Raw genomic sequence first — 13,108 nt, forward strand, 5'->3', positions numbered from 1 at the left:
TGACAGCTCCCATCATGGCAGTGAAGTACAGTGTACAAAGGGGCTTCCAGGATGTCACAGTCGGGTAGTAATTGGCTCCCAACATATTACTGAGGTTTTTCCCAGGATGGTGGAAATGGCTGTATGGATCATGTCCTGCTGACTTCCCAAATGAAGATGACATTCATCCTCCCATCCCTCCCACTGCATCAAAGCCCTGTCTGGCAGCTCGGACAGCTGCCCCCATGCTAGGATAGTGCAATCTGCATCTAGGTCTTCTAGATGCAGAAATGCTCGAAGTCATCTTCCCAAGGCCTTCTCAGCATCCTCCACTGAAGTCAGCAGCAATGCTGTAGCCATTGGTGTTGTCCTGTGTAGAAGCATCAATTCAGACAAAGGCAAGCAGAAGACAGGAAATCAGCTAATGGCATTTGAATTCCATTTGGCGTGAACTCACTTGTAAATTTGTTTTGGATTGTTTATTTTGCAATGTCTTTTAATTTTGTATCATAGTCTGGCAAATGCTGTGGTGGCCACTGATAGGGAAAATAAGATATTGGTCTGTTGACATATGGGGAATTAGGCTTATGGTTACCAGCATCTCGCATACTGAGTTGTCATGGACAGTTCAGCAAAAAAGGACTGTCTGGATTCTCTTCTGTTTCTGCTTCTCCATTGCTTGTTGAAAAGCTGGTAGCAAGGGCTCTACCTTGAAAATGATGAGGTTGCAAATCAGCAGGTGTCTGCAATAGCTGCAGTACACTTCTGGACCAGTCCTTTTCAGCATTTTAATAATCTGTTGTATCAGATTTTGTATGGCAGCATGTTACTCACAGGTCTGTGTGTTTTACACAGAAGCATCAGTATTGTCATTAGCTGACAGCCCTTGTTAGTTCTGAGCCACACTTTGTTTTACTGTGTTATGGGTCAAATACAACTGGCACAATGGACTGCTGCAGAATAAAGGCATCAGGACAGCTCCCAGTGTACCAGGCAGGGTTTGTATTATTTGTTACCTCTAATCATACACTGGCTGGATGCTAGTGGAGTGGAATCTACTCCAGTTCTGGTGTAGGCAAGATGACATACAGCTCCTGTCAAGTGATGTGTTTGGACTATGGCACCCTGCATCAAGGTGATATCTGCAATTTACAGCTTTTTGCTCTGCCTCCCTCTCAGACCTCTGATAAGGGACATAGTTAGCTCTCTCTGGGTCCTCTTACATCTTATTTTGCAGATATCTCCTGCTCCAATCTGGAAAGAGCCAGTCACATAGAAATTCATTGCCACAGTCATCTTGATGGTTGTTACAAATGTGATCCTTTGCTTGACCTGAGATTGAAGATATGTCTGAAACAGGTGGAAGATTTCTTTGAAACTCAGACACATCACACATTGTTCCTTTCTAAAGTTCAGGTTGTGGAATGATGCCGTGAACATCATTGATATGTTTGGTCTCCTGCTGCAAGACCTTCATCCTCTTCCTCTTTCAGGTTAATCTAATCCCATGCACTCTTTACATTACAACCATGCTAAACCTAAAGCCAATCAATACACCCATGATTGGGAACAATTGATTTGTGTAGAAGTCAGCAGACATATCTTGCACCTGCCACGCCAATCCCTTCAGACTTTTACAACCCGAAACAACTTGAGAAAACATCCACGTGCAATTGAAGCACAGCCTGAAAAAATCAATTAGTGACAAGTAAAGTAGTTGACATTCCCTGTAAAATAGTGTTGGTGTGGAGTCCTTCCTCCTCCCCAAAATCTCACTTCAAATTCCTGCTGTCAGGAAGCCAAAAGTCAACTGCAATAATATGTTTTTCCTCATGCTTTCCATTTTCAGAAGCTGTTACATGTTTTTGTTTTCTTTTCAACTACAGGTGTGGATTTTGCTTTATGTGTTAGCTTGATTTCTCCATGCTTGGATTTTGGGGGTAGATTGGGTTGCTGCAGCTGTTTCCTCTCACAGCCAGAAAGGATGATTTTAATTAATTTTTGCAGTTACCTTGGTTATTTTTAAAACTGTTTGAAATAATAAATTTATGCTAGCACAGTAGTCCCGTATGTTGGCACAGGAACAGAGCAGGGATTTGTGCAGGTTGAATGCAACTGATGTTGTTGCCAGGCTGACCATTCTCAGGCTAAAGTACAGAATTGATTCCTTGTCATCTTTTAGTGGAATTAAGGGAAAATTGTAATACAGAGCCGTAACTATACAATCCCTTGAACTCCCTGCAATCAGCTACAGAAGGCTTTAATGCAACTTTTTGAGTTGTGTGTTCTTTCTGTTGGCTACAGGTTTCAAGTAGGGAGATAAAGGGAATAAAAGTTGCAAAATCCAAATATCAAGTATATTTAACTGCTACTGTAAAATAAAACAAAAGAAAAAAATATGAATTGCTAGCCACATATGATGTTCAGATGCAAGATCTTTTCATGCCATGACATTGCCCTCTTTTGAAATCTTGCAATGTCTTTTTAACAGTGCAGTGTTCAGTTTGCCATTTAGTAATAGTTTAAGTAGAAAAATATACTAAAAAAAACAAGGTAATTTAGAAAGGATGATGATTAAACAAAGGCACTCATAAGCCATATCTTGCAAAATGAAGTGCTGGTGTTCTGTGGTACATGTTGGAGGGGGAGGCGGGGGTTGTTGGCTGACAGGGAAACACATTCGACCTTTTCATGATACAGATGGGATCTAAAGCTTCTGATCTCTTCAGCAGATCTGTTTACTTGGGGTTTTCACAGCTGCTGTGAATGATCTGCGCATGCATTCTACAGAAGGGATATTTTTCTGCCACCCATTTTGTGGTTTTTTTCATGTTAGCTCTGTTTACCAATGAATCAGCTACTTTACCAAAAGACTAAGAGATGAGTCAGTTTGAAATTGTAGATGTGAGCAGGTAAAATGCAGAATTATTTTGTTGAAAGAGATATCTGTTGCACTTGTCTTTATGCACTCAGATTATCAGAAGTAAAATGTATCTTTTACTTGATGCTCGAAACTGATACCTTAACAGTTGTGGTTGACTCATGAGCACACAAAGTAGGTGTAGCTGCAGCTTTATCAGTGTTTCGGGATGCTTGTAGGAGTAAAATTTCAATTGACCTTTTAAGAGAGAAAGGTGCTTTCTTGCTCATAACAAGTTAGAGGTAATCCTACAGTTTGCTGGTCCTGTGGCCATTTGGAGATCCCTACCTTGAAATTATGCTATTGCTCAAAACTTGGAAATCAAATTGCCAGTTCTAGACATTCAAATAAAATTACCTGTTTATCAAAGCTATCTGGTGTAAATAACTTCTTTCCTATGCTGTCTTCTGTGTGATTTGATGTAATGATGTCCTTGCACATGGAAAGTGCTGTTTATTGACTCCTGCTAAGCAATCCCTTGTGACTGAGGATGACCTCCTTCCCCTCCAGTTCTGTAGCTTCTGAGGTAACTTCTGAGGCCAATCTGCGATCTACAGACTCTGCCACAAGAGTAGGAGGTGCTTGGCAGGGCAGGCAGGTGTTAGACTCCTTCTGCTATTTACGCCAGGTTTCTGTCTGCTTCCAGTTGATGAACTTAAGGTTCTAGTTGCTAATCCAAATGTTCCTTCATCATTTCAGTTCAGGCAGATGTGGGCCTGGAATTCCCAGGTGGGGATGTTGTACTTTTTCAAGGAGGCATTGAGGACATCCTTGAATCTCTTCCTCTGACTACCTGCCAAACTGTTGCCGTAACAGAACTCAGAATAGGTTGTCTGTTTTGAGAGTCTGATAATGGGCACATGAAAGACGTGGCCTCCCCAATGGAATGTAATTAAGTCCTCAGTGATAGGGATATCAGCTTGGGAAAGGGTGTTGATATTGGTTCACTTATCCTGTCAATAGATTTTATAGGTGCAGTGTAGATGGTATCTCGGCATTGCAGTGAGGTGCCTAGTGTAAGTAGTCCATGTCTCAAGCATGTAGAAGGACAGACCGTGAGCTATTTGTCAGATTTGAAGTCTTGGTCTTCAGACAAAAGTGTAGACTATTTCCCATATCTCAGGGGCCAACTCTCAGTGAAAACGCATTTCATTGATAAAATTCACCATTGCCTTCAGTGCATCAGCAAAGCCTTTGGATTTGCTGTTTTCCACTGAAGTCCAAAGGCACATCAAAAACAACGGTGAATTTCATCACTAAAATCTGCATTCACTGACAGTTGGCCCCTGAGATGTAGAAATAGCCTGCATTTTCCTGGGTTTTATTATGGACCTTTTTCACAGGTGGGCGGTGTTGTACAGTAGAGAGGCAGGTTGATAGAGAACCTTGGTTTTGCAGATGTTAAGTATAAGCCCATCCTCTCATGTGACCAGTGAATTAGTGAGCGATTATTTGGAGCTTGGCTTCTGAAGGCACGTGCACATACACATTGCCAGCGTACTGCCGTCAACTTCTGACATTGGGGCGATGTTGGTTCAGAAGTGGAAGTGATGTAGGTTGCACAATTTCTCACTATTCCATTAGGTTGGTTTCACTTTAGTGGGATGGTTGCTGGAAGTGAAGTGCAGTACTGCGATGAGAAAAATTGATAGAAGTGTGAAAAGCCATAAGACTTGGGCAGCTTTTCATTTCCCAGGGCAAATAGGGTTGAAACTGCCTTTTCTAGAGTAGCTTACTTAACGTCGTTTCAGTTTCACATCAATTTTTTTTTAATCTACAGTTACTGCAAGTATTTAAAAAAATCTACAGTTACTGGAAAACTGAAATAGAAATCAAAAATGCTATATAAACTCTGCAGGTCAGGCAGCATCTATAGAGAGAGAGTGACAAAGGTAATCTTTCATATTGATAACCTTTTATCAGAGCAAGGCAAAGTTAGGAAAAAAAAGCATGTTTTAAATTGCAAAAAAATCATCCAGTAACTCAACATTCCTTCTAACTGAAGCAGCAATTCACTTATACTTAGTGTATTGCATTCAGTGCTCATGATGAGGTCTCCCCTACTTTGAAGAAACCAAATGCAGACTGGGCGAACTCTTTGCAGACCCCTCCATTCAGCCTGCAAGGGTGACTCTCAGCTTCCAGTCGCCTGTCACTGTAATTCTCTACCCCACTCCCACTCCCAACTTTTCTGTCTTTGGCCTCTTACACCCTTCCAACAAAGTCCAACATGAACTTGAAGAATAGCACCTCATTTTCTGATTAGGCACTCAACAATATATTCAACAATTTCATGTAAGCAGACCTTCCAGTTTGTCTCCGATCTGGCTAGTTATAATGAAAGGTCATCAGCTTGTTTTTCTCTTTTCCTGGATGCTGCCTGACCTGCTGGTTATTGCCAGTGTTCTTTTTTTATTTCACACCTCAACAACTGTGGTATTCCGTATCTCACAGTGCCAGTGTTGATTCTTTTCCTCCCTTCTCTGTCCTCATTCATCTCCCTTTATTTAAACCTCCTGATAAGTCAGCTGCAATTAAACAAGACTTCACCAATCTCTCACCACTATTTGTGCCATTCATTCTCTTGATCTCCACCCCTCCCTCTTCTCTGCAGTTTAAAACGTGCATGTTTTCTGGCTTATCCTAATCCTGCTAAAAAAAAAATCATTGACTTGAAACATTAACTCTCTCTGTCTTTCCACAGATGCTGCTTGACCTGCTAACTATATCCAGCATTTTCTATTTTTTATTCCAGTGTCACGTCTTCACTTAAATTGTGGTGAAAATATCAGAACTCTCTGTTGGCGGAGCCACATATGTAGAAAGCAATAAAACACGTGGCATTTTAAAAATATTGAAATCAAAGCCTTGTGTGCCTTTTTAAAAGATTCCACTGCATGCTTCAAAGACATGGATTTCTTCTGGTGTCCTGGCCAATATTTATCCCTGAACCAACAAGGCAAAAATAGATTATTAAGTCATTTCTTTCATTGCTGTTTGTCAGACTTTGCTAAGGCAGAATTAACTGCTGCATTTCCTGCGCTTCAAAAATTGTTAACTATGGAATGCCTGAGGTGGTGAATGAAGTTCCATAGATATTTATTCTTTTTCTTTCTAATAATTTAGCATCTTGAGATATCCACTTGAAACGGCATAATATGTTGCTCACTGAACATGAGTCTCACTGGTAGCAAGGGACTAGAAAAAGGCATACTCAGATTGAGGTGTTCCTGTATAATAACCCTGCAATGCAGTGTAACTATACCCAGAGATATATTCTCTAAATATATTCCAGTGTTTAAGCACAGGATTTTCCTTGTCTGTATGGCTGACTGCCACAGTGAGTTGTCATTGAGTCAGCAGGGGTGGCACCGTACAAGAGCTAATTAACTTGCAGAGCTACAGCTTTAAGTGCCAATATCCTTGGGGCTATATTATATTTTGTAAAGTTTTCTTGAATAGTAGTGGAAACTGTACTGAGTGTTTTTTGAAAATTCACAGCTGTATGCTAAAGCTGTGCTCAGCTGCTTACACTGAACATTGTTTGGACTGGGAAAAGAATATTCCACCAAAGATATGAGTTGGATAGTCTGTGAAACAAACTCTGCTGAGATCAGAACGCTGCTTGAAACCTGAAATAAAACCACAAAATACTCAGAGGTCAGGTATCATCTGTGGAGAGAGAAATAGAGTTAATATCAAGGTGGTTGTGATGAAAGGTAGTTGACTTGAAAATGTAAAGTTTGCTTCTGCCACCACAACTGCTGCCAGAGCTGCTGAGCATTTCCAGTGTTTTCAGGTTTTATTGTCATCTTATGACCCTAGGTCCTATATCTGGCCCACTGTCCGAACTCACAGCACAGTGCATCCACCCACCCAGCACTAATCTGTTCCAGATGTGGAGGGCCAGCCAAACTAACCTACCCTACATGAAAGGCATCCTAGAAGGCAGTGCAGGTTCCATATTGTGCTCATTTGCCAGGCATCAGATTCTGACGCCCCATCCCCCAGAATGCTCGAATGCCCTTTGACAGCTCACCACTATCAAAGGTCTTAGGAACTGCCTTTATGCATTTCTCATCATCAGAAACTATAAAACTCCAAATAGATTTAAATAATTAAAAGAACACTTAAAACATTTTAAAAATCATACATTTAGTTAAAACCATCTTGAAAAGAAATGTGAAAATACATTAAAATAAGCCACCAACCTTGACTTGAGTTCACTGGAAAATGGGATAATATAGATGAGTCGACATGTACAAGGTGAGCCAAAGGGCTTTTTCTTGTTTGTATGACTCTATTACCTTTCTTTTACAGGTGACACCAAACAAATATGGTCTTGGTTCTTATACCAGCTAGACTTGGCATAAAGCTGAAAGGGCAAAAGGTGCTCTACCACTGGCCTCTGACGACCAACTCATCTCAGACTTCCACATTACAGTGCACAGGCAGTGAAATCTGAGATGAGCTGAACAGCATGCAGCAGATAGCTGGTGGTTGCCTATGGAACCATCAGCAGAAGGCAAGGACAATCCAAGTTACCAAATAATCTTAATTCATGTTGTCAGTGATTAAGCGTGGTCTTTATGGGAAAACAGAAGCATCACAAAGGGAATAAGCAGAGACACTGCATCCTCTCGCCTTCCTAAATTATCATCTAAGGCAACTGTGAGGTTACAAACCTGTGCACACGTTTTTCCTTTAATGTTAAGGATGTGTGTGCCTGCCCTCCAAAAACCAGCAAACTTAAGTTCTTGCCCACACCCATGTGTATGAGAGTAACTGCTTTCTTTGCATCTTGATCCTAAAATATGTCAACTTCAAAATCACTTCAAACTAATTCAAAAATATAGTATTCTTTTGAAGTAGTGCTGATTTATCATAGAGTTCACTGAAAACATTCCAAAGTAAATACATGTAATGCTGTATGGTGGCTACTTGACTGGATTTCTTAAGGTTTTTATCATTCCCAGGAAAACAAATAGAAAACTGTAATTTCCAAACCACAGTATCTTAGGATAAATTTGCAGGTTGAGTAGAAACTCTCTCAACTAAGCCCTATTCCAAACATTTCCAGTGATGATCGAATGCATGACTTTGGCCATTTTGTTTTGGGTGCACGCTCAATACCCCTTCTTACAACACTCTATGATTCTGATTTTTTGATCTTTTTCATTCCATCAGTTCAGAGACAACGTGAACTTGCCTCCAGAAGTGAAGAGATCATGCTGATCAACTCTCTGATCATTTTCTTCTTCTGTTTTCCATCTCTTTCTTTTTTCACTTCTGAATTTCTATTACCCTAAATTCATTTCCAATATTTTAATTTTTTAATTCTATTTGTTTGGAGCTAATATTTTTTAACCTCTGGGTCCAGTGTGCTTCAGTGTGTATACTTAGCCATCAGGGATACAGCAGTTCATATTCCTCACAGCAAATTCATTGGCTGATGCTCGTTGGGGAAACAAATGTGCTTAGATCTTTACTATCCTGTGAAGCAGCTTGGCAAGGCAGTTATAGTAAATTCCAAACCACCTCGGTCTTCTCAAAGCATTCGGGGACTCACACTAAATGCTGTCTTTGCCAATTATGACCACATCTTAAGGATGCATTAAGCAAAATCAGTGCAGCATAAATCTTGTGAGAAATCTGATGTTTTGAATTGGTGAAAGATTTGCCAAATGGAACATCTGTTAGTTTTACAAGGGTGATGTGTTTATATATGACTGTTACCCAAGAAATTGGCCTAGGACTTTTTTTAAACCAGGAGCAAATTTTCATTTAATGGTTACCTATTAAATTATTTATTGATTCATTAAAGAAGTAATAAAGCAATTTTCTGCTTGCTGACATGGCTCTCATTCCTTGGATTCCTGCAGGTGAAGACTGAAATTGCATATAAGCCCAAAATTGTCTGTACAGAAACATGTTATAGCAGCCTTACAGAAAATTAATCTCCTTACAGAAAGTAATCTCCTTACAGAAGGTTGGATCCATAAAGTATTTTCTGCAACACCAATACTCAATTCATTTTGATGCATTTCTGCATTTGAAGGGAAATGATTCCAAGTGCAATGCATCTGGAAAGCAACTGTTACCTTAAAGTTGAGGGCTACTCTAAAATCACTGTGTTACAGATCTCTTAAGTGCAATAGCATTAGTCATTCCAGAAATGTTCCCCACATCTTACCTTCAGAACATGCCCATGTGGGACTATATCTATTCATATTCTTTTGGAGCTACAATGGAATAACAGTACCATCTTGTGAACTGAACTGGATATCATGGCGTAGAGAAGACAAAGGAGACTGCAGATCCTGGAATGTGGAAGGAAAAAACAAAACACTGGAAGAACTGAGCGGGTCAAGAACTCAACATTTGTGGAGGCAAAAGGTGTAAGTTGACTGATGCAGGGTCTTGACCCCAAACATCAACTTACACTTTTTGGCTCCACATATGCTGCTTAACCCACTAAGTACTTTCAGTATTCCATTTTTTGTATCATGGCTTATAAATTGATATATGCCCAAAAAAGATGTGCTATGATGCCTTCAGCGAAATGGGAAAAACTGAAGTTTCGATCCAGTAATTGGGGTGCTGGAACGCTCGAGGGGTCAGGGATAAGATGGTGGGTGGGGGATGTTACCAAGCTGGGCATTTGTAAAGTAGAGGATATACAAGGATTTTAATGCCCAACAATAGGGACTCTTTAGAACCACTTTTATTATAAGATAAGGTATCTTTATTAGTCACATGCACATTGATGCAATAAAATGCATCTTTTGTGTACAGTATTCTGGGGATAGCCCGCAAGTGTTGCCACGCTTCTGGCGCCAACATAGCATGCCCACAACTTCATAACCTGTACGTCTTTGGAATGTGGGAGGAAACTGGAGCACCCAGAGGAAACCCACGCAGACACAGGGAGAACGTACAAACTCCTTACAGACAGTGGCCGGAATTGAACCTGGGTCACTTGCATTGTAATAGTGTTACGCTAACAGCTACACTACCATGCCTGCAGAAAACAATGTCTCTTGATGTAAGTTTGATGTAGTAAAGGTTGTCAGTGAGTCACTGACTCTGCTGTGCTCTCTCCATGCACTAGATGTTCTTTAGGTCCTGCGGTTTTCTGCTGGACCTCTGCCTTCAGGTACCTGTAGAGCTGTTTCTTTTCCCTTGAGGAAAAGTAGACCTTGCAATCAGGGAAGTCTTAGATTTGTGATTAATTAGCTCCTTGGTCTCCTGGACATTCTCATCAAACTAATACAGATTCTTCTTGTTAAAGAAGCCAAATGTCTCTTCACAAGCACCAATTATGACATAGACTTGAATGTACCCATAACCTGTAGACACTTTGTAGCTCCTCTTGACTGGGAGACAGCAAGTTGTTTGGGAGTCAGTGTCTGAGAAGGATGAGCTTTGTGGAGTTCTTGAGAGGATCAGCATTGATCATCTTGCATCAGCACTTCCAAGCTCTGTTATGGGAAGAAATTACTAGGTGGAGAGAGGAAAAGAATGTCCTCAAAGCCTCCTTTGATGAAATGCAGTATCTTCACACTCCTGGAAACCTCTGAGTATTGACCAGTGAAAGAGGAGAAAGAGCATTCAGGATTTGAGAACCTTGACGCCATGGATTAGGAGCATTCTGAGGCCCTGGTAAATGGCAGAAAGAGCACATTGTCTCTCAAATGACCCACCCAGCAGTCCTGGCAGCCACCACCTGCCCCATTTGTGGAAAAGTTTGTGGTTCCAACATTTGTCTCATTAGCTACCTCAGACCTCTCAAAACTAGAGTGGAACCAAGCCATCTTTGATCTTGAGGGACTGCCTAGAAAGATGTAGAAATCACATTGGTTACACTAGGATGGGATGCACCAATCATCAGTGTGCGATTAATTAACAGATAAGCTCCCCATTGCCACCAGCTGCTTTGAATAGGTGTCAGAAGAATTTTAAACAACACCACTTTATATATAGCTAATTTTCCAATTCATTCTGTGGAAAAATGGTTTAAAATCGTAAAGCATGATGTATCCCAATCATAATATTTCAAGCTGCAAATGATATGAGGTGAAGGAAAACCTATTACCAGAAATCAGACACCAGATTGTCATGCCCGGTATAACATTACCCACCATATCTGATAGTTCGAGGTCAGATAAAACTAATTCCAAGGACACAGCAGCTAACCTTCATCAACTCGTTAACTTAAAATAAGTCAATTATACAGCAGTCAGCATAACTATCTATTTTATGTTCTTTGTTACTGAATAAGACCAGGTTCTTGGTCAAGTCTCACTCCAGAAACTTGAGTATGAACATCCATGCTGAGATTTCACTGCATATCAAGGGAAAGCTCCACTGTCAGATCTGCTCACATTTGGATGAGACGTGAAGCAAAGGCTCTCTCAGCAGCCGCCTTATCTCCAGTGTCCAGGCCTAAAATCATCCTTCAGCCAACATATAATTTGATGTTCATCGCATTGCTGTTTGTGGGAGCTTGCTGTGCATAAATTGGCTGCTTCATTGGAACAATTACTGCATTTCAAAAGCAGTTCATTCTTTGTAATGCGAGAACCTGAAATCATGAAAAGCTTGATACAAATATAATATTTTTGGTAAATGTTTGACCTTAGAATGCCTTGGTAAATTGGCACTGCAGCTGGAAAATTTCCCGTCTGTTTTGTTTTCCTTGAAGACAGATTTGCAAAATAACAAATTTTGAAACAGGTCTGGCAACCTGGCTGATCTTGTTGATGTCAGAACTGTCTGGTTAAATGCTAAACATTGCATTGAGCCACTGATCTCTCAACCTACTCACATTACAACTTGCAGCTCTGGCAAGTTAGTAGAAGTACCACCTGCTTTAAGCTTATTAACTTTTGAATTCATTCCTGCTTTTTGAATAGATGCACAATTATTTGACAAATTACTATTCTCAATTTCTTAATGGACTTGTATTGGAGTATACCAATTATTTTATAAAAAACAGGAAAGGCATAATGGGAGAAGTAGTATAAAAACAATTTGAAACTGACTGTTCCAAAGTGTTACAATGTGTAGGCAGCTGCACATGTGGAAAACCCTGTGTGCGTGCGGATAGTACAGTAGGTAAGGGGGTATTATGTCACCTGTGGAAGACAAGTGAAGAATTGATAGATGGGCCATTAAGGTTCAGTACAGTGTTTTGCAGCATGGATATATATACAGTATAAAATCAAGGCAGCAATTCTCTGTTTCAATCTAAGCTCCTCCTTCACCATTTTCCCCTCGCAGGCTCATCCCATAAGACAGGCGGACAAAGATCTATATTCTGTGGACAAATCCACTGAAAAAAGACCTCCCATTCATCCCACCTTTTCTTCATGACCAACTCTGAAGATTAACCAGAAAGAAAGACTCAAGTAAAAGATATCACAACAGTCCAGTCCATTTGTGGTATTTATTGTTGGGAAATACGCCCTGTTGGAAACGCCTGCAGACTACAAGGAATATGCAGTCTTGCACTGGATTGTTTATGATATGATATATTAAGTGAAATAGTGCTTCAACATTTTTTCTAACTAAGAAACTGTTTTCATACTTACTCTGTCATGGAAGTGCAAATTATAAAATGTTCAGAGTCACTGATCATGAAATAAATGGTTAAAGTACAGAACCAGGAGTTCAGGCATGATTATTAAGCACTGCTGATGTAATCAGAATCAGGTTTATTATCACTGACTTATATGTCGTGAAATTTGTTGTTTTGTGGCAGCAATACAGTGCAAAGACATAAAAATTACAGTAAATTACAGAATAAATAAATAGTACAAAACAAAAGGAATAACAAAGTAGTGTTCATGGACCGTTCAAAAATCTGATGGTGGAGGGGAAGAAGCTGTTCCTAAATTGTTGAGTGTGGGTCTTCAGGCTCCTGTACCTCCTCCCCGATGGTGGTAACAAGAAGAGGGCATGACCCAGATGTTGAGGGTCTTTAGTGATGGATGCCGCCTTCTTGAGGATGTCTTCAGTGGTGGAGAGGGTTGTGTGCATGATGGAGCTGGCTGAGTCTACAACCCTCTGCATCCTTTTGCGATCCTGCACATTGGAGCCTCTATACTAGGCTGTGATGCAACCAGTCAGAATGCTCTCCATTGTACATCTATGGAAATTTGCAAGGGTCTTTGGTGACATACCAAACCTCCTCAAACTCCTAATGAA

The 13,108-nt window shown here is 40.4% G+C and overlaps 1 protein-coding gene across 3 annotated transcripts in view; it reads left to right on the top strand.

Moving 5' to 3' along the window:
* Positions 1-13,108, top strand: part of LOC127572269 (guanine nucleotide-binding protein G(I)/G(S)/G(O) subunit gamma-7-like) — a 216,464-nt gene that overhangs the window by 101,692 nt on the left and 101,664 nt on the right. Inside the window, exon 3 of one of the 3 annotated variants that reach the window (XR_007956616.1) lies at positions 12,182-12,557. The exons of the other annotated variants lie outside the window; for them this stretch is intronic. The gene's annotated coding sequence lies outside the window, so the exon portion shown is untranslated. Of the gene's footprint in view, positions 1-12,181; positions 12,558-13,108 lie in introns of those variants that run through there. 3 annotated transcript variants of the gene reach the window in all.

The sequence above is a fragment of the Pristis pectinata genome, chromosome 7 (genome assembly GCF_009764475.1).
Source record: "Pristis pectinata isolate sPriPec2 chromosome 7, sPriPec2.1.pri, whole genome shotgun sequence".
Classification (NCBI taxonomy): Eukaryota; Metazoa; Chordata; class Chondrichthyes; order Rhinopristiformes; family Pristidae; genus Pristis; species Pristis pectinata.